Raw genomic sequence first — 25,145 nt, 5'->3', positions numbered from 1 at the left:
CATAGTAAGACCTCATCTCTACAAAAATAAAAATAAAAAAAATTTAGCTGGGCATGGTGGTGCATGCCTATAGTTGCAGCTACTCAGGAGGCTTAGGTGGGAGGATTGCTTGATCCCAGGAGTTTACAGCTGCAGTGAGCTATGATTGTGTCACTGTACTCCAGCCTGGGCAACAGAGCAAGCCCCTGTCTTTTTTTTCTGTTTGTATATTTTCTGTTTGAGAGTTTCCATAGGAAGTTTCCTCACATGATTTTGTATTTGTCAATTTCTCTATTTATGTATACTGAAGCTCTACTTGACTGTTGTTCCTTCTTGGTGAATTATTCCCTTCATAAATTTGAAATACTCCTTTCTGTCCTTTTCAATGAAATCTACTTTTTTTTTTTTTGCTACTAAAAATACTAGTACATCAGATTTTTTTTTTAACTGATATTTCCTTGTTGGTTTTTTTTCCACTTGGAATCTTCAATCTTTTGTGTTATTTTGTTTAAATGAGTCTTATCACATAAACAGTATGGTATCTGAGAATTTCTGTCTTTTATGAGGTAAATTTAAACCATTCACTTTTGGGGGGAATTACTGGTAAGTTTGGACTTAATTTGTCATTTCTTTTTTTGTGTGCTCGATTTACCATCCTTTCCATTCCTTGGTGTTTTCTTTTCTACTTCTTATTGAGTTGGCCATTCTATTTTCACCCCTATCCATATGGAAGTTCTACATGTTTTATAAGTTTTAATTTTCAGGAGTTCCCTTAATATTTGCCATTTTTCTTGATTTCAAGGCAAGAAATCATAAACATATAGTTTGATGATTTTTCACACCCAAAACAAAAAACAGAATATTAGTAGCATCCTGGAGGCCTCCTTTGGCCCTCTTCCAGTTCTAACTCCTTTCCCCAAGATAACCATTATCCTGGCTTCTAGCATAAGAGATTAGTTTCTCCTGTTCTTGAATGTTATGTACATGGAATCACGTGGTATTTATTTTTGTTTGGCTCATTTTTTCTTGCTGACATTATGTTGGTGAGATTCATCTGTATTGTTACACAGAGTTGTAGTTTATTCATTGTCATTATTATATAATACTTTGTTGTATCACTATGCCATAATTTATTTATGGATTCTACTGTTGATGGGCTTCAGGTAATTTTCAGTTTTTGGCAATTACAAATAATGCAGCCATGAATATTCTAGTACAAGTCTTTTGATATGTATTAGTACTAGCTTATGTTGGGTGTATTTGTACAAATAAAAGTATTGGGTCATATGGTATGTGTATATCCAATACTGGTAGACATGGTCACTTTCCCAAAGTGATGGTACCAATCTGAAATCTCACCAGCAGTGTATGAGAGTTCTGATTGTTCCACATCTTCACCAACACTTGGTAACATATGTTCTTTTCTTTTTAGCAGTAATATTTTAAATATGAAAACTTTAACTCATGTTGAAACATAATTTTACAAATTACGTTGGGTTAATCTTATCCATTGGGCCCAAGTGCAATTTTTTTCTTCTTCTCCTTCCTGCCCATATTAAGATTATCTAGAATTTTAGTTATACATTATTATTGTTATTAGTTCTCATGGTTTTTGTAATTCTTTTTTTCCTTAAATTCTCTAGCTACTCTTACAGAGTTTTTGAAAATTACGTTTTAGTATCTGAAAATGTCTTTATTTTGCTTTTTCATGATTTGAAATTCTAACAAAAATTATTTCTCTTTTAAACTATTGAAGATATTTCTCCATTAGTTTGCATTCATTCTTACCTATGAGAAGTTCTATGTTACCCCAATTATTGCTCCTTAATGGGTCTTTTTTCCTCTTTGTAGGATCTTCAGATTTTTCTGATGTCATAAAATTTCGCTATGATGGATCCACAGAAAGGATTTTGTTCATTTTTTCTAATGAGAACTTTAAATATTCTTACCTCTTTTTTGTTCTGAAATGAAAATAAAATCTTAATATTTTTCCCTTCCATTTTCTTTGGTCCCTTTGAAACTTTTAAAATTTTTGAAACTTTTCAATCTATCCTCTTTCTTGGCATTTTGGGGCTACACTCTAGGTGAAATATTAGAGCTGTGTGAGTGTATGTGTGTGTGTGTGTGTATGTGCGTATGTGTCTTTGGATAGGAAAACCCATGTACACACTATCCAACCTCAAGAACTATCATTATTCACTTTATGTATTTCAATACATGATTTATCTACTTATCTATTCCCATAAATGCACTATATAAATGTGTGTGTGTGTGTGTGTGTGTGTGTGTGTGTGTGTGTATATATTTTGGTTGGAGTTTTCTTAAAGTAAATTCAGACAAATCATTTTATTGGTAATTACTTAAATATTTCTAATAGATAAGGACTTTTCTTTTAAATTTAACTACAATTATCACTCTTAAAATAATTAATGATAATTCCTTTATAGTATTTAACACCTAGTTCATGAACAATTTGAGTATATATATCAGTTGATTTGTTCAAATAAGTCAACACATTGCATTTGGTTGGTTTACCTCTTAAATTCCTTTATTCTATTGCAGTCGTCACTTGTTTTTAAAATACTATTTGTTTATTGCATAAACAATACTTTTGTACTGTAGACTTTCCCATACTGTGAATTATATTGATTGCATCTTTCTGGTATTATTTAACATGCTTTTCTATCACTTGAAATTTCTATAAATGAACATTTTGATCTAGCTGCTTAATTGGATTCTGATCCAATTTATTTTTGCAAGATTAATACATAAGTGGGGCTAGGTTTGTAATACAAAGACAGTTCTTTCTGTCTTCGTGATCTTAGGATCCACTGGTGGATTCAGGTATTCTCTGCCTATCCAGTCATCATAAAGATCCTTATCAGTAATATTAGCAGCCATTAATGAATACTATAATATTAATTATTAGGGGCACAAAAGTGTTTCTTTTCTAATAGATATTATTCTACAAAGGAGAACCCATCCCTTATCAACTTTTTGGTCCCCTTGAATAGTTGTTACAGAAAAGATCAATGCTAATTATTTCACTGATTTCACAGTTTTCTGGAAAAAAAAAATGGTGTCCTAACAACCTCTAAAAATTGTTAGGCATAGGATTTTGGAGTTTTATTATGAACTCATGAATTTTTATATATTTGATGTGTTTCTATCTATCATAGTCACAATTTTTTTGATGTTCAAATTTACATTCTTTATATAAGTATATTACATTATATGGAAAACACATCATATGTTATCATACAGACACTTTAAACATACATTAATCGATTATCAAAAATTTGGTAATCCTGTTTCATCCCTCTTTCAACTTTTTTCATGGATGATTTTATGGCACATTGTATGCAAAGCAGTTCAGTTTTTTGGCTTATGTTTGTCCTATCTATACCATGTAATGGTGTCAGCAGCTATTTAGCCCCAAATATCCTCCTCTTCTCCATGGTACCCAAACAGGAATCCAGAGGCTCATTTGCACTGGGAGACAAACTGAAATGACAGTCTCATGCCATCCTCCTTGATAAAGAACACTTTCATTTTATGCCCAAGTACACGTTTCAATTGTTGCATAACAAATTATGACAAATTTAGCAACTTAAAACAATGCTCATTTATTATTTCACAGTTCTATAGATCTAGGCATCCTGGACCAGGATCTCTGCATAGGTCTCACAAGGCCAAAACAAAGATAAGCCAGGCTGGGCTCATATCTGCAAGTTTTGAGGAAGAATCTGCTTCTAAGAGCATTCAAATTGTTGGCAGAATTTAGCATCCTTGTGATTGTAGGACTGAAGTCCACATTCCCTTGTTGGCTGTCCACCAGGGGTCACTGTCACTCCTCATGGTCTCCCTCCAAGTTTTGACCATGGTCCCCCTCCATCCTCACAGCTGGCAATAGTGTATAGATTTCTTTTTGTGCTTTGACTTCCTGATTTCTCTTTCTGCCACCAGCCAAACAAAATTTTTTGCCTCTCAAGGGTTTGTGTGATTAGATTAGGCCCACTCGAATAACTTTGCATTTGATTAACTCAAAGTGAACTGGTAATAGTAACTTTAACTATGTCTACAGAATCCCTTCACCAAATAAGATTACAATCCAGACACGTTAGCTCATCGTACTCACAGGTCCAAGAATCAGGGCAGATAGTCTTCAGGGGCTGCCTTAGAATCACGCCTGCCATGGCCCTGCTCATTTCACTTTTGCCACCTTTACGATGAGTTAGCTCTTAAACATTTCCTAAAAAGTAGGTTTCTGGTGAAACTTCTTCCCTCCCTTGAAGTTTATGTCCAGATGTAATAGAATTTTAAATTATGTTGTAGTTGAGACACTTACACACACACGCACACACAGTCCATCTTCAAAACAGTTTTTGACTGTTAACACGATTCTCTCAATTTGGAGGGATGCTTAAATGTTCCTCCAGAAAAACATTTAACTCTTTTTGTAATATTTCATTAGAGGAGGAGACTATCTTTAAAAGAAACAAGTTCAAATGATTCCTAAGAGTCTTGAAGTATGTTCAAAACAGTATTTTCTAAATCTTTTCAAAATGCCAGCAGTTCTCGATAAATGAAAGGTCACATTAATTATTTTGGCATTTAAATCAGCACCTTTAACATGATTAATTGACTTAGCATTTAATAACTGACTGTGCATTCCACTGTTACTATATGGAAATACTGATTTGGATCCAGAAGAATATTAAAACAATTATTAATTTATTCTAATTGTGCTAATCTCTGCATTTAATTATCTCCCATCAGTTTAATGAAATAATAACTTTGCTTTTATAAAATGTAGCCCAATTTGCTTTTTAGCTTATACTTATAAAAATAAAGGTTTAGAAATTGTCTTATATAGATGATATAATAAAACTATCCATTTCCAATGTGAAAGTTACATGACTATTCTGTCCTCAAAGGAGAAAAGTTTTAAAAACTAGTATTTCCAAGGAAGAACAATTGCAGAAGCTTAACTGTATCCCTTTGCTCTCTAGAGATGATTTATGCTAATTTTGAAATTGGAAATTCTTTTACACATATTACTTCCTGTCCTTTATATCAGGAGGAATAAAGTAGGTGAATCCCTTGAATAGAATGCAAACTCCCGACCAGGCACAGTGGCTCACGTCTGTAATCACAGCACTTTGGGAGGCCGAGGTGGGTGGATCATTTGAGGTGAGGAGTTCGAGACCAGCTTGGCCAACATGGTGAAACCCCATCTCTACTAAAAATACAAAAAGTAACTGGGCGTGGTGGTGCATGCCCAGTAATCCCAGCTACTCGGGAGGCTGAGGAAGGAGAATTGCTTGAACCAGAGAGCCATAGGTTTCAGTGAGCCCCAGATTGCCCACTGCACTCCAGCCTGGACAACACAGCGAGACTCAAAAAAAAAAAAAAAAGAATGCAAACTCTGTTTTCATCTTAGATCTCTCTGTAACATTCTATTCTCCTAACCTGCACCTGGGGAAATCTGGGCCTTTGTAATTTTATCATTATCTGGGCCTTTGTAATTTTATCATTATGGTGACATTCTTGATTTTGCTCAACATTCTTGGGTTGTTATTTTTAAAATAGCCCTTAACTTTCCTTTGGGGGAACTCCCTCAATCCCTTTGCAAGTGGTACCTTAGTCTTCCCCTAGGCATTGGATGCTGTTTTCCTGAACAACCAGTTGGAACTGATTTATTCTTAGTACTTATACTCTCAAGAAATAGCATATTAATTACTGTTACTAAGATCCCTGGAGCTTCCCGAACTCTTGCCCTTCCCGAAGCCTTGTTCTATATAGCTTTTTGTTCAATTTTTTGAACTCTCCTTATAGACTTTCTTTCTTTCTTTCTTTTTTTTTTTTTTTTTGAGACGCAGTCTCACTCAGTTTGTCTACCGGGCAGGAGTGCAGTGTAGCTCACTACAACCTCCAACTCCCGGGTTCGAGCGATTTTCCTGCCTCAGCCTCCTGAGTAGCTGAGATTACAGGCATACACCACCGCGCTCGTCTAATATTGTATTTTAAGTAGAGACGAGGTTTCACAATGTTGGCCAGGCAGGTTGTGAACTGAGGCCTGAGCCACCACGCCCAACCTATCCTCATAGATTGTTAGTATCTTTCTCCCCCACCAAGTTACCAAGAATTACTTTCTGTTGCCTGCAGCCAAAGAAACCTAATTAATACATCCATTTAACTATGTAGAAATTCAATTCTATACCCATTAGAGTTATCCTATATTTATTGTGTTATTATCCTCAAAGGCCCCAATGTCCCAAGGCAGCAAGAAGAAATCACATGGACATTGCTGTTTTTCTTCCCTGCTGTGGCTCAAATGTGAACACACAGAGCATATTCAATAAATTCTTCTGTGTTAATGAAATCCCAACCATTATGTTTGAATAACAACAACAACAAAAGGATCTGAATATCAACTCTTTGTCTTTTTGTACATTAACCATGTTTGGAGAGAACATTATTAAATCATCTGGCAGGCTGAAGAATTAGTATAGTTTTTGAAAGTTGGGGCTACTTGTCCAGTAGCCTGAGGGCAGGCCAGTTACAGGAAAGTATGTTGGCAAAAGGGACAGGAAAGGCTTTACATTGTGTCATTTCTCAAATATTTGCCCACATTTGACTTGTATTTTCACACATTTATACCACATTGGTTTCTTAAAATTGCTTTAAGAAACTCATAACAATTCTTTTGTGCTGTAAATCGCAGAAAGATTTTATATAAAATTTCAGCTGGTTTTAGGAAGAATTTGTCTTTTCTTTGGTTACTATAAGTTATTATTCAGTTTTTACAATTTGTCATGAAAACATGCTATGCCATTTCTGTGCTACTTTAAAGAATTAAATTCTATTTGTAAAAGTACATATTTCATTGCACAAAGGGTTGTATTTAATGGATAATGGGACTGACAGATAAAAAAAATGCCATGAAAACAATGCTAATTCAAAGGGATACAGATATCAAAAGAACAAGGGAAAGAAAAAGTATTAGAAAAAAAAAGAGTAATGAAATGTTTTTAAAAGAAGAAATGAAAAAGGTTGAGGCCCCAAATAGCCTAAGGTCCTAAAACGTGTGGCCAATTGATCAAATTAAACCTGATAATATTAATATAATGATTTGTTTGTGTCCCTATTTCTGTAGGATTCTACAGTTGTGCTTCACTCTTCCCTTTCTCTGGGCTCAGTCCCATCACTACGAACTGGAAAGAATGAATTCCAAAACAGTAGGAACTGTGGTCTGGTGTCAGGTCTCCTCTGCTTCCCGTTCTATCCTTTGCTATTTGTTTCCACTTGCTGGTATATTTCTATTTGTTTCCACCATATGCTCCATCCAGAAATGGAGTCATGCTTTGATTCTTGTGTTAAGAATGTTTTTTTGCTATCTATAACAGAAATTTGAATACAGTGGCTTAACAAATCAGAGTTTTATATTCCATTTCTCATACCTAATCCAGAATTAGATAAACCAGGACTTGTACATTGCATCACAATGCCATCAGAGACCAGAGCTTTTCTATCTTTTTACTTCACCATCTTTAGCATCTTTATACATATACACTTGATCACAAGATGACTGTTGCATCTTCAGATATTAAGTCTGATTTAAGGCAGAGAGATGGGGAAAGAGTAAATGGAGTACTCTTGTTTTGGCGAACAAAGTTTTTCTTAATATCTCTCCTTCCTCTGCTATCGGATTTCTATGCGTCTTATTTATCAGTATTTTAGTTAGTTTTTGATGCATAACAAACAACTACAAAACTTCAGTAACATACAACAATAAACACTTACACATCATGATCTGGGATTCAGCTAATCAGGGCCATGCTAATGGAAGTGGGTCTGCTGAGTTCTGCTGAGCTCCCTTAAACATTTGCACGTTAGCTGGAAACTGTGCTGTAGGCTGGATGAAGCTGGGTTTGGTTGAGGCACCTTTATTCAAGTGTCAGCTCTGCATCATCGTTTTCTTTTCCTCTTCCTGGAACTGGGAGACTATCCCAGCAGAGCAGAGGTGCAAGATTAAGCAAATATACATATGCAAAGCCTCTTGAAACCTCTTGAAAGTCAAGGCTTAGAATTGGCAAGGATCATTCTGTTGGCCAAAACAAATTACATGGATGAACTCAGAGTCAGAGTTGGAGAACACAGCATATTTCCATGACAAACCACACAGCCGCAGGAACAGTGAAGAATTTGGGCCTTTAATGCAATTTTCCAGGCAGTCAGTGCCACACAACCATGTCTCGCTATAAGAAAGGCTGAAAAACAAAAGCATTTACCTGGGATATCACTATTGAAACAACACTTATTTATTTCCTACCTTTCTTCTTTTTTCTTCCTTCTTTTTCTTTCTAATTCTCTTATTCTTTCCCCTCCTCCTTTTCTTCCTTCTTCTCTTTCTTTTTTCTTTTTGCAAAGAAAGGGAGTGGAAATAGACATCGGGTAGGCAGTGAACATTCATAATCATTATTTCCTATATGGTACTCTTATATCTTTAGTGTGATTGCTACTGGACCTCTCTGACAGCCTTCCTTTCTTGATCATTGCTTATTCTATTTCCTGCTTCCGAATACTGAATCTTACCCACTTGCTGGATTTCCCACTTGAGGCCTCCTGCCATGCTCACTTGATGTCATCTCATGCCCTTGCTAGGAGTTCCCCTGATTGCTTGCATTGAATCTAGGACTCTATACATTTTAGTCATTTCCAGTATCCCCATTTTATTTATTTTTTTGTGGGGGGGGTGGACGGAGTCTTGCGTTGTCTCCCAGGCTGGAGTGCAGTGGTGTGATCTCCACTCACTGCAACCTCCCCCTTCCAGGTTCAAGTGATTCTCGTGCCTCAGCCTCCCGAGTAGCTAGGATTACAGGTGTGCGCTACCACACTCAGCTAATTTTTGTATTTTTACTAGAGATGGTTTCACCATGTTGGCCAGGCTGCTCTTGAACTCCTGACCTCAGGTGATCTGCCCGCCTCGGCCTCCCAAAGTGCTGGGATTACAGGTGTGAGCCACCGCACCCTGCCCCCACTTAAGTTTGACTAACATTAAGTAAAAGAAAAACAGAAAGAAAAATGTAATGACATTTGTGAATCTTAAATACAGCCTATGAAATTACAATTTTATCTGACTAAATGTAATCATCAAGAAATAAGATTAGATAGAAGATAAAAACATAGACAAATTAAGGCTGAGGATTTAAAGCAAAAGCAAAAACGAGAATCTCAAATCAATAAGTATTCCTGAAAGCTGAACGAGGGCAGGGCTTCTTGAATGCAATCATTATTGACTGAAATCAGCTGAGGAAACCTAGTGGCAAACACAGAGGGAGAGTGTGAAGGTTGATGTGGCCCAGGAACAATATGACAGGAAAAAATGGTGCAAAGTCCCAGTTGGACAGCAGGACTTGGCAAATTAGACTTGTTTCTGACATTTTGGAGACAAGTTTTGAAGAAGTTTCAACAAATTTTTCTTGAGCGAGGCTTTGATGTTGTTGTTTGTGTTCTTATAAAATGGAAGCTCTCTACCAAATCTTAAATAATATGTTTCTGCAATATTGGCTAAATGCTATTCCCATTATTTTGCAGTTATTTATAGAATTCAGAAATAAATGTGATTATTAAAACCAACAGAGGTGTTTGGTCTTTAAAACAGAACATTACAAAAATATGCCTAAAAAGCAATTTATAACAGATCAAAGAGTTTCCTCTCCTAATTCTCAAAATTTAAGAAAATGTTTCCTGGAATCTGCCCACATCCAGTTCAATATATTTATATTTACAGTATATATCTTGATCCAAAGGTGTAAAGATAAACAGAACAAACACAAAAACATAAAACAAAACGCTGCTTAGAACAACGGAGCCCAAATTCTACCATTGGCTCTAGCACTAATTTGACATGTAAATTTATGTCACTTCATGTCTCTAGGCCTCAGTTCACACATCTGAAAATGTGATTGTGTAGCAATAACTTTATTTTAAAGAAATGACGTACTTATAAACTACGCTTAAGCTAATATAAGCTCATAGTAATAAAGTGAAGTATTACTGAAGATTGCAAAGGTAAAATATACTTGACTTTTTTCACTAATGCCTAATTCTTATCTTTAATTCACCGGTAACAATCTCTGTTGCCAGTATCTTGTAGACTTTCTTTTTTTTTTTTTTTTGAGACGGAGTCTAGCTCTGTTGCCCAGGCTGGAGTGCAGTGGCCGGATCTCAGCTCACTGCAAGCCCCGCCTCCCGGGTTCACGCCATTCTCCTGCCTCAGCCTCCCGAGTAGCTGGGAGTACAGGCGCCCGCCACCTCGCCCGGCTAATTTTTTTTGTATTTTAGTAGAGACGGGGTTTCACCGTGTTAGCCAGGATGGTCTCGATCTCCTGAACTCGTGATCCGCCCGTCTCGGCCTCCCAAAGTGCTGGGATTACAGGCTTGAGCCACCGCACCCGGCCTCTTGTAGACTTTCAATAACCTTACCTGCATATAAAAGTATAGTAATTCTTAGGCCCTGGTTAAAAAAAAAAAAAAAAGTAGGTCCTTGTGCCCAGCACCCAGAACAGAGCCTGGCACACAGTGGTCCTCAGTAAAGATCTGTCTAACAATTGACACCTGAATGACTTGATCCCTGTGCCCCAGGTCCTGCCTTACAAACTGGTTGGTGCTAAACTTATTTTTCTTCTGTGTTCTGGCTTTTTTCTTCTCAGTCTACTGTATCACTAGGGCTTTAAGCTGTGCCCTTGAACCTCACGCTGTGACTGGGGTTCTACTTGACTCCTGATACATATTTTTCTGAAGTCAACTACGGCTTCCCATCTGGTGGCATCCTTGCACTGCTGGGCACACCCAGTTCTTGTCTCAAGCCAAGCCAGTCTCCTCTTGACAATATGGTTGACTCTTCCAAGTGTGGTGACTGGGTCATAAGAAAACACATAACGGAATGGGTATTTTTAACTTTTGCGGTGTTTTCTCATATGTCTGTTGTACAGTTGGACCGTAAATGGGCACCTCGGGCCAGCACTATCATCTGCAGGCCATGACATAAGTACAGTGGGGCTGAATTTATTGGCTCTGAGTTTTCCCAGCATGACCTCAAACTATTACTTAGGTTTTTATACAAGCAAATAGACTTTTGGCTGATACAGGTTCTAGCACAGATGCCTGAAGGAGTGACATAAAATATGGTGCTGATTAACTGTCTAGAGGGACTACTGTGGAATTTGAAACCGTTGGAATATCCATGGGCTTTCCCAAAATAACTTTTCTGGAAGTGATGTTTTTGTGTCAGCGAATCTGCTTGTCTGACAGGCTATTATAATAAACACACGGGGCCATGAAAATGCTCTTGCCATGTTTGGTTCAAATTTAACATTTTATTTAATATTCTATGGACAAAAGACTGCATCTGTAGATTATAGACTAAAGAGTATGTATGGGTAGTCCAATAAAAAAGGATATAATATATTGTAGATGTTTTTGAAAAGATGGTCTACTACTTAGACTAATCTATGTTGATTACTTAAATTAATTGATCAGATAAAGTATTATCTAAGATTGAGCTAAATCTACTACAATGTATTATATTTTGATTAAATATTTTTAGGGGAGGATAAAAACCAAAACAACCGTGAATTTCACCCAATGATCTTTTAACTTTTTTCTGTTTACCTACATAAATTCTGTAGATCTTTTATGTAACTATTTATTGTAAAAATGTATTGTAACAACGGCAATGAAAATTAAAATGGGAAATATTCTCTCAATAGCTCTGCTTACATTTTCTCATATTCGCGTAAAGTTCTTGTTACCTGAGTATGTATAAGTTTTTAGCATTTTAGTTGTAGGGTATAATTATATATCTTAGTTCTTTTTTAAAATTAAGAAATATTTCAAATCTACAAAATAATATTATGAGCTGATATACATATATAACTAAGCTTTAACACATCTTAAGATATTGGCATGTTTTCTTCAGCTATCTTTTCTTCAAAAACATCATGAAGAAAGAAATTAAACATTGTAGAGTTAAGATCCCCATACCCTGTATGCCCTTCTTTAGTTTTATTTTTTTTTGTTACTTATTCAAAGGTAACCTTTATCCTGAATTTAGTATTTATTTCTCTGGCGCATGACTTTTTACCATGTAAGTATTTCATCTTAAGCAACCTGGAACATTGTTTTTCATGGTTTTATAATTTTTATAAATGGTATTATATTAAATGTCATTCTTTAGCAACTTATTTCCCTTCAAATACATGTTAGATATTTGTTTACATTGATACATATGGCTTTAGCTCATTCATTTAAAGCATCACATAGTAGGCCTTTATATGAATATATGGTAACATTCATCCTTTTTCTGACTGAGCTGTGAGCATAATTACTGCTTTACATCACTGGCTATTGGAGTAGTTTGTTATGCAAGGTATGTAAACCAACTTTATTAGATATTGACAAGTTGCTTCTCAAGATATTTGCACCCATTTTATAATTCTGTGATTGCTTCTCAACATACTTGCCAAACCTTGGTATTGGCAGGTTGCCACATTTTCGTTAATTTTATGGGTGGGAAATGGTAAGTTACTCTTTTATTTTGTGTTTTTCTGGTTGTTGGTCAGTTTGCTTATCTTCTCATATGTTTGTTAGCCATTTAGATTTCCTATTCTGTGACTTGAATATGTTCCAATTCCATACCTATTTTAAAATCTGTCTGTTAACATTATTCTTATTAATTTTCAGGAATTCTTACATTTATTCTAGGTACTAGTTCTTTTTCAGTGACATGTTGCAAATACCTTCTTTCAGACTTTAACCTTTGCTGTATTAAAGTCTACTTTATTAATATCTTCTTTTGTGGTTTATGCAATTTGTATTGTTTAAGAAATTCTTTTTTATAACAAGGTTATAAACATGTTCTATATTCTCTTTTAAACATTAAAAAAATTGTTTTTAACATTTTGGCTTTAATTCCTTGGGATTTATTTTGGAGTATGGCATAGGATAAGCATATTATTAATGTTTTACCTTTGGATAACCAATTATCATAGCCCCATTTACTGAATTATTGGCAATACCACTTCTAACACATATCTAGTCTACATATTCTTGTGTCTATTTGCTGGATTCTATTCTGTTCCTGGTCTGCTAGTTTATCTCTGCCAATGCTCTCCTAGCTTAAATGACAAAACCTTAAAATAAATGTTTTCATATGTGGTCTTTAGTCCTTATTCATTAATTTTTTCTTCATTATTTTTGCCCATTTGATCTTTCATATTTTCGTAGGATAAACTTATCAAATTGCATGGAAGAGCTTGTTAGGATTTTAATTGGAATTACATTAAACTTTTATATTAACTTGGGGACTTTTGACATTTTTCAGGTCTTGATTCCTGAGATTCATAAATACAGTATCACTATTCCTTTAACCATATCTTCAATAATGTCTTCTAAAGTTCTCTATAAATCTCTTGCATGGTTTGTGTTAATTTTATTTTTAAATACCCTTTGACGTATTGCTATAGAGAATGGTATCTTTTTCTTTTACATTTTGTAATTCCTTATTAATGGTAATACAATGGCTGTTTTTTTACATTTTATCTTTTGTGGGTATATAATAGGTATATATATTTATGGGTTACATGAGATATTTTGATGCAGGCATGCAACGTGTAATAATCACATCAGGGTAAATGGGTATCCATCACCTCAAGCATTTATATTAATGTCCTTTTAGTTATTTTAAGAAAAGTAATTCAATTATTTTTAGTATAGTCATCCTGTTGTGCTAGCAAATTCTAGGTCTTATTTATTCTTTCCATTCTTTTGTACCCATTAGCCATACCACCAGAAAGCCTATTTTTGTTCATTGACTTTATTATATATTCAGCAATTTATTTCATTCATTGACTTAATTATATATTCTGAACTCTGTCATTAATTTGAATAGTAGGATTAAGAATTATCCTAGATTTTCTGTGTGGACAATTACATTGTCAGGATATAAGGGTTTTTTTTTTTATATTCCTTTCCTATTATTACTATCTTTTCATTTGTTTTTCTAGGTCTTCCAATAGGCTGTTGAATATAAGTCGTGATGAATATATTCGTGTCTTGTTTCTAATGTGAAAGAAATGTCTTCAAAGTTTGTTTGGCTTGTTAATAGATATCCTTTATCAAGTTATGTTGCTCATTACTCTCTTTGTTCTTAGATCTCTGCCTTTTTCCTGCAAACTACATCTCCCAGACACTCTCAACTGGGTTTCGGCTAACTTTGGCCAATAGAATGCACTGTTAGGAGACTGGAGTGGAAGAAAAAGTGAAGTTGGGAAGTTTATCTCCTACTCTTGATGCTTCTTTAGGTAGTATCTGACAGTAGTTCCATCTCCTCCTAGAGACAGTTCCTTTTTCCATGGTCCTCATTCACACCAGAGAGTCTTTATATACATCCAGCCCTTGACTGGTAGCCTTAGGTCTTGGCATCTACCTACATTACCTCCTCCTTTTGTACCTCACATTAGGAATGTTATAGCTTCCTGCTTCATTAATGTCTGTCACCTTTTAGGACTTTGCGCTCTCTCCACACCTCTGTAACTAGTTCCCTATGTTAAATTCCTGAAACAGGACAACTTGGTATGGGATCTATTTTATTGACTGGGCCTCAATAATACATCAGATTAGAAAAGTTTCAGTCCCTTCTTTGTTTGCTAGTAGTTTTGTTTGTTTTTTGTTTTAATATAGTGAGATCACATTTTACCAAATAGTTTTTGTTATTGAGTTGCTATATGTGAATAACTGAGAATTGTACATATTATTTCTCTTTTATTCTGTTAATGTGGTATATTAAATTTAATAGACTTCCTAAAGACACATCATTTTTGCACTCCTTGGGTGAACCCTATGTGTTTATGATGTCCTTTTAAGAACATTGTGCTGATCATCAGGTGGGAGAATCCTTACATGTTCCTCCTTTTACAAGGCAGATTAGAACATGATGATGGGGGTTCAAATAATAAGTGATTAAAGTTTCTGTGTAATCAGGACTTGGAGTATTCCGAATGCTCTTACCTGACACTTCTTAAAAAAAAAAAATAAAAGCACAGTGCTAAATTTTATTGTTTGCTATATTTTAAAAGAATTTTTGCATCTGTGTTCTTGAGTGTAATTATTGTATAATTTTCTTTTCTTGTATTGCCCTTATCTAGTTTAGTAATGCAATTTCAATGCTCATTGTGAGTTTAATTTGTGTTCATTTCAAAGGTAATTGGTTATTTATTTCAGCTTTTAGGACTCTTCATCTTTGACAATTACAGTTTTATTATGATTTTGTTCTTCTGAATAATTATCTTTGTAAATACTACTTCTGCATTGTTTCTTTCATGCTTTTCTTATATTCCAATGAGATTTACATTGGACACACTTTCACCTCCGTGTTGCTTAAAAATGTAATTACTTATTTTAAGTAATACACGTTTTTATTTTATTTTTGAAAGTTGAATGTCTTAGATTTTAATTCTTTTTTCATGGATATGATTCACTTGTCAATTTACTCTATTGATTACAAATTCTTTGTCAGTTTTTTAAAAAAAATTAATTTTACCTCCAGTAAATTGACATTCCGATTATGCATTTTTTCTGGTTGTCTTTCTGAGCGTTAGCTGTGGTCCTAGTATTTTGATTTTTAGCCTCATTTTGAATGGTAGTTTCTTTCCCCCTTTTATCTCCTCCTCTGCTTGCTCCTCTCTAATAAGTGTTTTTATGTTTCCACATAGGCTCCAGGTTCCCAGTGAGAACCAAGTGTTTTAATGTATTTTGGTGCCTCTACACTGATATAATGTTGGTGATATTGCAGATCCAATCACCAAGCCAGCTATTGGCTTAGTTCTATTTCTAGACTTGAGGCTGTGTTTGTGTCCTACTACCTTGCCAATTGTGGTAAGCAGAATAATGGCTCCCAAAGATGTGCAGATCCTAATTCTAATCCTTAGAACCTAGGAATATGCTACCTTATGAGGAAAAGAGACTTTTGTAAATGTGATTAAAGTTAAGGACTTGATATGGGGAGATTATCAAGGTGGTCCAATCTAGTCACATAAACACTTAAAACCAGAGAAACTTTTCTAGCTGTAGTCAGTCAGAGATAAATGTGATGACCAGAAAAATGGTCAGAGAGTTGCTGTCTTTGAAAACGAAGGAAGGTGCTCAAGAGCCAAGAAATGATGCGTGGTTTCTAGGAGTTGGAAAAATAAAACAAATTCTCCCATAAACTTCAAAGAGGAATGCAGTCCTGCTGACATCTTAATTTTAGCCCAGTGAGAATTGTGTCAACATACAGAAGTATAAAATAATACACTTACGTTTTTGAGGTAATTTGTTACAGCAGTGATGGAAGACTGATAATAATTAGTTTTATAAACAAATTATAAATGCTATCCTCAGTAAGAGTTAGGTGTACTTCTTTTAAAAGTACTTTCAATACTATTGTGTCCAGAATTGGTGGGTTCTTGGTCTCACTGACTTCAAGAACGAAGCCGCAGACCCTCGCGCTGAGACTTACAGTTATTGAAGATGGTGTGTCTGGAGTTTGTTCCCTTCAGATGTTCAGATGTGTCCGGGGTTTCTTCCGTCTGGTGGGTTCATGGTCTTGCTGACTTCAGGAGTGAAGCTGCAGACCTTCTTGGTGAGTATTACAGCTCTTAAAGGCAGCGTGGACCCAAAGAGTGAGCAGCAACATTTATTGTAAAGAGCAAAAGAACAAAGCTTCCACAGTGTGCAACGGGACCTTAGCAGGTTGCCATTGGCTGGCTGAGGCAGACTGCTTTTATTCCCCTATCTGACCCCACCCACATCCTGCTGATTGGTCCATTTTGCAGAAAGCTGATTGGTCTGTTTCACAGAGAGCTGATTGGTCCATTTTGACAGAGTGCTGATTGGTGCATTTACAATCCCTGAGCTAGACACAGAATGCTGATTGGTGCATTTACAATCCTTTAGCTAGACACAGAGTGCTAGACAGAAAATCTCTCCAAGTTCCCAGTAGGTTAGCTAGATATAGAGTACTGATTGGTGTATTTACAAACCTTGAGCTAGATACAGAGTACTGATTGGTGTATTTACAAACCCTGAGCTAGACACAAAGAGTGCTGATTAGTGTGTTTACAATCCTTTAGCTAGACACAGAGTGCTAGACAGAAAAGTTATACAAGTCCCCACTAGGTTAGCTAGATACCGAGTACTGATTGGCATATTTACAAACCTTGAGCTAGACACAGGGTGCTGATTGGTGTATTTACACTCCCTTAGCTAGACGTAAAGGTTCTCCAAGTACCTACTAGACTCAGGAGCTCAGTTGGCTTACCTAGTGGATCTCGCTCCCAGGCTGCAGGCGGAGCTGCCCACCAGTCCCACGCCATGCACCCACACTCCTCAGTTCTTGGGCCATCTATGGGACCGGGCGCAGGGGCACCGGGGTCGGCGCTCGGCAGGGAGGCTCCGCCGCGCAGGAGGCTGCAGGTCCCGCCCTGCCCCACGGGGAAGCAGCTGAGGCCCAGCGAGAATTGGAGCGCAGTGCCCGCGGGCAGGCACTGCTGGGGCACCCGGTGCACCCTCTGCAGCTGCTGGCCCAGGTGCTAAGCCCCTCACTGCCCGGCGGAGAGCGCAGGCCGGCCCCGAGGGCGGGGCCCACCGAGCCCACGCCCACCCGGAACTCGCGCTGGCCCCGGTTCCCGCCCGCGTCTCCCCACCTCCCAGCAAGCAGAGGGGTCAGGCTCTGGCCTCAGCCAGCTCAGAGAGGGGCTTCGACAGTGCAGCGGCGGGATGAAGGACTCCTCAAGTGCCGCCATAATGGTTCTGGCCGCCCAGCCGAGGAGGCGCCGAGAGCGAGCGAGGGCTGCGAGGGCTGCCAGCGCTCTGTCACCTCTCACTGTAAAAGTACTTTTACATACTTTTTAAAGTACTTGTAATCTAATGCTTTTAAAAGTTCCATTTTATTTCCTTTATTAGCTTTTTAGCTATACTTCTTTTAAATGTATTAATGCTTGCTCTAGGAGCCCATAATAAATGGTTACATTACAATAAAGATGTATTACAATATGCATCTTTAACACAGTTTACATTGAATTCATATTATATCACTTCACACACAATCAAAGAACCTGCATTTACGCCTCCTCTCCTTTGTTTTATTATATATAACTCTTCCATCTATATTATGAACCTCACAATGCAGTCTTGTAGTTTTTACGTTTAAAGTAAAACAATTATTTTTGAAAAAATTAAATAAGAGTATTTTTGATTTGCCTTCATATTTACTATTTCTACTGTTTTTCACTTCCCCTTGTAATTCCAAGTTTTCATATAGCATAATTTCCCTTCAAATTAAATAACTTTTTAAAGTACTTGTAAAATGAAAGTATTGGGAAACTTTATTTTAGCTTTCCTTTATCTGCAAATACTTTTATTTCATCCTGGTTTTTAACATATATTTTTGATGGATATGGAATTTTAGGCAAATAGTTTTTCCCCCAGTACTTTATAAATGTCATTTTATTGTCTTCTGCCATTGTTTCTTATGAAAAGTCATCGATTATTCTTATCATTGTTTTTGTGTGTGCACTGTGACTTTCTTCTGTAGCTGCTTCTATCTTTCATATTTAGCAATTTGACTATGATGCTTGTAGATGTGGTTTCTGTTAAACTATTTATTTTGCTTGGGATTTGTTGGGCTTCTTGCATCTGTGGCTTGAGGTCTTGCCCATCAAATGTGCAAAATAGTACAATTTCTTCCAAATATTTTTGTTTTATTCCCTTTCTCTTCTGTGACTTTAATTATACAAGTTAGACTATTTAAGTGTATCTTACAGAATGCAGATGACTCTGTCCTTACAAAGTATTTTATTTTTTTCCTCAGTTTATGTAATTTCGATTGGCCTGTCTTCAAGTTCACTTAGTCTTTTATCTACTGTGTGTGTGCGATTTGTTGTTAATCTTATCTAGTACATTTTGAAATGAAAAAATGCAGTATTTTTTTTTTTTTGGTTGTAGAAGTCTATGTGATTCTTCTCTCTTTAAATACTCTTTACCTACTATATTATTATTTAATGTATTAACAATAGTTGTTTTAAAGTTCTCTCTGCTACTTAGGTAATGCGGTCTTCTGTAGTTCTGCTTCCATTGGCTGTTTGTGTTCCAGACACCGTGATAAGAAGAGCAATAGAGGCGTTTCATCTCTCAGACAAGGTGATTGCTCAGATTCCTTTTATAGTTGAGTTGTTCCAGATTGGGCCACAGCTTTAACTAGATTGAGTTCATCTGCGACTAGCCCAACTTCCAATATCTAGTACAGCTGCCTTTTTTAAAATCTTAGCTATGTTTGAGCTGGGAAGGGGCCAAGCTGCAGTTTTTGATTTTTAAATTTTGTCGTTATATTCACTCCAACTATGTTCCAGTAATCTAATCACTGTGAGAGTATGTAGAACTGTGGTTCCAGACTCGTCTCCACTGCTGCTATGATTGTGGGAAAGAAGGTAAATTTTGGGAACAAATATGTTTTTTGTGTGAATGTGATTGCATTTCTTCCAGGTTTCCCCCTGTTTGGCTGGCCCACACTATCTTCTAGAAGCTTGTCTAATTTCTCCTCTTCCCTGTAAAATGTGTCAGGATCAAGGAAAAACTTTTCCTTTACTCTGTAAAGGTTCACTGAAAATCAACTCACAAAAGAAAGTTTAATAGGGGAAAAGGCACACAAACTTATTAACATGTACAGGAGGACTTTATGATATCTCAGTATAAGATCTCAGAGAAAATGAAGATTGTTGACACCTTTACATCACCTTGAGATTATAGAAAAAAAATAGGGTTTGGGGTCATGGCAAAACAGGTTGTGGAAGGGAGAGGAAAGGAGGCCTGGTTAGCAAATGTGGTCTTGTTATGCAGACAAAACCTCACAGGAAGCAGCCCTGAAACAAAATAAATGTTTCTTTCAGACCTCAGTTAATCTTTCCCAGATCAAAACACGGAAGGTCTTTAGGTAGAGCCTGGCTGCTCTGCAGCCGTGCACACTTTCTCTAGAGATGCAAATCTCCCACAAAAGACAGCTTTTCAGCTATTCTTGTATTTCCAGCCCTCTCAATAGTCATCTTGAAATACGTCAAAAAATATTTTAGGGTGAAATATTTGGTTTCTTTCAAATGTCTTGGTCTGTGGAAAGTCTGATACCCTATGTTCCAGTACCTAAACCAAGCACCCATCTCCAGGTAGGGAAATTTCTCCTAAGAAGGGGTCTGCTTGAAATTTCTTTCATTAGACCACAGATACGCTGTGACTATGCTGATGCTCTATTTCATTGTATAATAATGTTTAAAGTTGATTTTAAGTTTAAAAATGCTGAAAAATAAGAGACTCAAAAACAGTTTTGTTAGAGTTGCCTGAAACATTTCAGTTCTATTTCATTTACAGTTTGTAAAAAAAAAAAAAAAATGCCTTTTTTCTCTTTAACATCATAAATTCGTCCCCTGATTTTTTTTTTAGCGCACTATTTGAGTTGGGACTTAAGTTTTCTCATGTGGATTGTCCTTTATCTTTTTTATGTCTTTTTTAGTAATTGTAATAACTTTCCACAAAACATAGAGTGGGCTTTATCTTCTGGTTTTTTGTTGTTGTTGTTTTGTTGTTTTTTGAGACGGAGTTTCACTGCCCAGGCTGGAGTGCAATGGCGGAATCTTGGCTCACTGCAGCATCCGCCTCCCGAGTTCAAGTGATTCTCCTGCCTCAGTGCCCCCAGTAGCTGGGATTACAGGTGCATGCCACCATGCCTGACTGATTTTTTTTTTTTTTTGAGTAGAGACAGGGTTTCACCATGTTCGCCATAAAATATTCTTCTGTTAGTCTCTCAGTTGTATCCAGGTATCATGCTCTCTATTTTATCACTACTTTAAAAATGGGATGGTTTTCCTCACGTGGCCCAAAGGGTATATTGGTGTGAAAAATTTTAGAATGGCTATTTCATAAGGCATTTTAGATACTCACATAGTGAGGATTACACGAAAACTCTAGGGGAGTAATAGTGCAATTTATTTTCACTTTTCTTTTAATTGTCAAAAAATCCCTAAGTATAAATGCATTACAATATGAAGTGAGAGTTCTTCTTTTCATACAACTGTCACTAAACTATCGAAGCTGAAAACAATTGGCTAAATCTATACCACTCCCTGTATCACATACTGAGTGCCCATGTAGGAATGGGGTTGCTTGGGAACCCTTTCTATCTGTTTCACTGCTCTACTTGTCTGTGTTGATACCAGGCATGTCCAGGTATGTATTTACTTTTAACTATACTATTCAGTAATTAGTATATTCTTTATGTGAGGATTACCTTTTTCTGCAATTCAGAAAAATCACCAGCAGTGTATTTTCAACTGTCACTTCTTATTCATTCTCACTGATCTTCATGTCTGGAATGCTGATTAGCGTCATGTCGGAACGTTTTAGTCTATCTTCCAGGACTATTAATCCTTTTCATATTTTAAAAATCTTCATATTTTTATGCTGGCTTTGATTTAATTTTTCTATATTCTCCTCCAATTCATTAATACTCCTTGGTTAGGATTTATATAATCTATAATTTTTTAATAATAATGATTAAAATTTTAATTCCTAGGATTACTAAGGGCTGCTTCTCCTCCCATTCATATCCTCTCTTTATCCTTTTCTTGTTTCTCATGGCTTTTTCAAAATCTCTCTTGTCTTTGATGCATAGCTACTTAAGTTGTATGTAGTTTTTATTTTGGCTTTTTGGGATGTTATTCAATTTTTAAAACTTTCGAGAATTTTAAGGACATTTATTTTTCTAGAAGACTTTTAGATTATTGTTTATCTGCTTGGAATTGGGTCTTCCCATTTGTTGAATATTTTACAGTTATTTTGGCCATCTTTCGTCTTATTCTGTTATGTGTTCTGATTTTTTTTTGTTTGTTCGTTTTTGAGAAAAGTCGCACTCTGTTGCCCAGGCTGGAGTGAAATGGTGTGATCTTGGCTTACTACAACCTCTGCCTCCTGGGTTCAAGCGATTCTAATGACTTACCCACCCGAGTAACTGGAATTACAGGTGTACAACACCACATTCAGCTAATTTTTGTATTTTTAGTAGAGACAGGGTTTCACCTTGTGGCCAGGCTGCTCCGAAACTCCTGGCCTCAAGCTATCTGCCCGCCTTGGCCTCCCCAAGTGTTGGGATTACAGATGTCAGCCACCATGCTTGACTGTGTTCTGGAATTTTAGTTTGCAAGTTCATCTTATGCAGAAGTTTCTTCCCTGCCTTCCCCACCTTTCTGTCATCTTCCTGACTCTTGGTGTCTGGTGCTTCCATGGGTTTCAGCAGGGTTCCCCATTAAGAAACAATTTTATATTGGTGAATCAGGACTTTTGTTTGAGGAGCTAGTGCTGATCAGTAATAAGAAATTTGGTCCAGTTCCTGTTGTTCTTTCTTGGCCACTCTAGGCAATGGCTCTGTGAAGACCTCCAATAGTGGTGATGCACTGACTTTGGTTAATGGGTTGGGGAAGCCCTCATGGCAGGACAATCTGGCTTGACTCAGTGGGCCTGTCTGCTCTCTTTCCCCAGAATGATTGGGGACTTTAATCCTTGTTGTCACAGTAGAGGTGAAAACTATCTGCCTGTTTTGGATTTCAGAGCTACTGCTTATATCCTGCTTATATCCCTGTATTTTTTGTTCTCTGTTTTTTTTTTTTTTCTTCTCCTTCTGGAGTCATTTGTATGAGGATAAATACGTGTTTGCATATTTTCTTGTATTACATCTTTGCTATTTTGGAGTGAAGGCAAGAGGAGGAAAGGTGGTCTTCTATGTGAAATCATATACCATCTTGACCAGAAATTCAGATTTATATTTTAGAAAGGTAAGTCTGAAATAAATATATAGTAGGCTAGAAGGCATTGAGGCTTGGGACATGAGTTCCTTTCTGAGAGATTTCAGGACTTTTTCCTGAAAAAGAGTGTTCTGTGACACGAATAATGGAGGAGAAAGAGATAAATTCCAGAGATTTCAAAAACAGTATCCAATTAGAGATGAACAGTGGTTCTCAACAGGGCTACACTGCCCCCCAGGGGGTGTTTTGGAAATTGATGGTAGTATTTTGGGTTGTCACGGTTATGGTGGGAAGCTTCTGATATTTAGCAGGTAAGGTCCAGGCATGGTTAATTTCCGGGAATGTGCAGGACAGTCCTGTTCAACAGTCTTGTATGTCCTGAATGACTTTCAAATGTCCCAGGCAGACACTCATATGGGTTAAGCACCTATTTAAAATCATTTAAGGGCAAACCTATTTTACAAGTTAATACTACGTAGTTTTCACAAGATTTTATTATATACTGAATTTTCCAAGAAAACTACAATATTAATTCAGTGAAGATTATACTTTTTTTTGTTTGGAACTTCACCATGAATTATTCACCATTTCAGAGAATCATTTCACTGACAGCAACAGTGATTATGGTATTAAATTACCGTAATAACAAATCTGGACTATTTTGTTATCTGTGATGTTTATTCACAATGGAGAAAATAAGAGATTCTTTTGAATAAACCTAAAATTGAATATTATTTAATGAAATCACATGAAGAGTGAGAATTTTGCTAAATTTTATTGTTTCTTAAGAGAGTTTATTATTATGAAACTGGTGGATCAGGACTTCTGTTTGAGGAGATAGTGTTGATCAATAATATGAAATTATTATTGATCACATTATAGTCATCACATATATTTTTTATCTTTTTTAGTGACACAATGATAAATATATATATTGGAAATCGCATAATGAAATTAGTTATTGCTTTTGGGATCCTGTTGCTTTTCAACATTACTCTGATGCTATCTCCAAAGACCTAGCACACTAGTTCTCTTTAGTCTTTTGTACTGAAATTCCGTTTTTTAAAATGACCTTTTATTTTCATCTATTAAAAGCTATGATTTCTAGAGTCTCTGTAAATTTTCAGACTAAATGCATGCTTCAATGTGTAGGGAGATTTCAGGAGAGATGATAATATTTTTGTGCTATCTCATGTCATAACAAAAGAATGCTTTTAACATCACGCTTATAAGTACAGCCTAGCTTATTTGTGAGGGTATCCTACTTTCACTCATTTCTTCCACTTTGAAAGCATATAACTAATCTTGGCTTTTATCCTTACTTTATTCAATGTTATCTTTCTCTTTCCTTTATCTTACACAGACAATTTTGGTATATTAATATGTATCTTCCAGGTTTTATTCTAGTGCTATTCATGTTGCTGTTCTTTTCTTCTTCCAACTACTTTGAATGGTTGGCTTCTGATCATCTTTCTTTTCTTGAATCTAAACATTTTCATTATAAGTAGATACAATCACCTGAGTACTTCAAAATATCTTCCAATGTAGTGATGTCTGAGAAATTATATATTGGAATACATGTGATTTTATCATAAATTTACTTTAAAAAATTTTCCTTTTATACTATAGTTAGGACATTATACTGATTATTTTGATGTTTTTGTGGATTGAATTTTGTTTTCCCCTCAAATTCATATGTTAAAGTTCTAACTCTAGTACAACCCCCAATGTGATAGGGCCTTTAAAGAGGTAACTGAGGGGTTTGGTGACATCATCAGGGCAGAACCCCAATCCAATATGACTGATGGGCTCTTAAGAAGAGGAAGACTCACTAGGGATGTGCACACAGAGAAAAGACCATGTGAAGACACAGTGAGAGGGAGACCTTCTGCAAGCCAAGAAGAAAGGCCTCAGGAGAAACCAAGTGAACGGATACCTTGATCTTGGACTTCCCCTCTTCAGAACTGTGGGAAAATAAATTTCCGCTGTTTAAGCCAACCTCTGTGGTATTTTGTTATGGCAGGCCGAGCAAACTAATACAGGTATTATATCTGTAGGCAGGTGAAATGGTCTGTGCTTATCGCTTTCAAGCAAGTTAAGAGGGTATCACAAAACATTTGTTACAAATGAGGTTTGGAAAAGTCATGGAGTCCTCACAAACAGCCACATGCTCTCCCATATTCTCCAGCCTCCAAGCAGCTTGCTGGAGCCATAAAACCAATATTACCCCGGGCTGTGAGCAGAAATACTTATGTTATTTCTAGTCTGAGCTATAGA

At 36.3% G+C, this 25,145-nt stretch overlaps 1 long non-coding RNA gene and 1 other non-coding gene across 3 annotated transcripts; both read left to right on the top strand.

Moving 5' to 3' along the window:
- The first annotated feature begins 14,923 nt into the window (after positions 1–14,923).
- On the top strand, positions 14,924–15,059 carry LOC112423032 (U8 small nucleolar RNA). The gene has a single exon (XR_003013481.2). It is a non-coding gene; the product is annotated as a U8 small nucleolar RNA (small nucleolar RNA).
- A 2,659-nt stretch (positions 15,060–17,718) lies between these two features.
- LOC105499013 (uncharacterized) lies at positions 17,719–24,854 on the top strand. Of its 2 annotated transcripts, none has more exons than XR_011619346.1 (3): positions 17,719–17,910; positions 19,129–19,224; positions 24,647–24,854. It is a non-coding gene; the product is annotated as an uncharacterized lncRNA (long non-coding RNA). The 2 variants fall into 2 exon arrangements; XR_011619347.1 differs by having other exon boundaries at positions 17,719–17,916.
- Positions 24,855–25,145: the final 291 nt, after the last annotated feature.

The sequence above is a fragment of the Macaca nemestrina genome, chromosome 2 (genome assembly GCF_043159975.1).
Source record: "Macaca nemestrina isolate mMacNem1 chromosome 2, mMacNem.hap1, whole genome shotgun sequence".
Classification (NCBI taxonomy): domain Eukaryota; kingdom Metazoa; phylum Chordata; class Mammalia; order Primates; family Cercopithecidae; genus Macaca; species Macaca nemestrina.
Note: the sequence above shows the minus strand (reverse complement) of the source record. Positions and strands in the feature narration are given on the sequence as shown.